Genomic DNA, 893 nt, shown 5'->3' on the forward strand with positions numbered 1-893 from the left:
TGTTTACTTATAAGGCAGGGGAGATATGTCATGTTTTCACATGAGACAGGAGCATGGCTTTGTTTATTTGTAAATTACATATGGCTTAAAAAGAAGTGTGGCACCTTCAGGTTCAAAATGCATGAACTGTAGTGACTTGATAATGTGTCAATTGGATCAGATTAAACTATGATTCCCAGAATTTCCTTTGCTATATATTTCCAATTAGGGTAGGCTACAAAGGTATTTTTTTCAAAGAAGTTTTTGAGGGCAGAAGTAAAACATCAGCTATATAAATGTAATAATGTACACTAAAAACTGCCATTCTTCTCCTTGAGAGTTCTCCTTGAGAACAAATACAATTCGAGAAGTTCTTTTTCTTCCTTTTCATAAAAAGGATTGGTATGGAATGATGACATTTAAAGTCATGACAGTCTCTGAGTGCCTTTATTTAGAATATACCCTGATGCTAAATCCTGCATAACTGGATGAATCTCTTCTCATAGTTTTGGGTAACTAGCTCTGCAATGAGCTTCTTAATAAAATGAGCTGTACTGCAGACACAGTGGCTCATGCCTGTACTCCCAGCATTTTCAGAGGCTGAGGCAGGAGGATGGCTTGGAGCCAGGAGTTCGAGACCAGCCCAGGCAACCAAACAAGAACCTATCTTTACAAAAAAATATTTTATTTTAAATTAGCCCAGCATGGTGGTATGTACCTGTGGTCCCAGCTACTCAGGTGGCTGAGGTGGGAGTATCAGTTGAGCCCAGAAGGTTGAGGCTGCAGTGAGCAGGGTTCAGGCCTCGGCACTGCCACCTAGGTGACAGTGAGATCCTGTCTCAAAAATAATAAATAAATAAACAAAATAAAACAAAATGAGCTGTGCTACATAAAACATCTTTTTACCCTTGTCT

This window comes from Mandrillus leucophaeus, unplaced genomic scaffold (genome assembly GCF_000951045.1).
Source record: "Mandrillus leucophaeus isolate KB7577 unplaced genomic scaffold, Mleu.le_1.0 Scaffold386, whole genome shotgun sequence".
NCBI classification, from domain to species: domain Eukaryota; kingdom Metazoa; phylum Chordata; class Mammalia; order Primates; family Cercopithecidae; genus Mandrillus; species Mandrillus leucophaeus.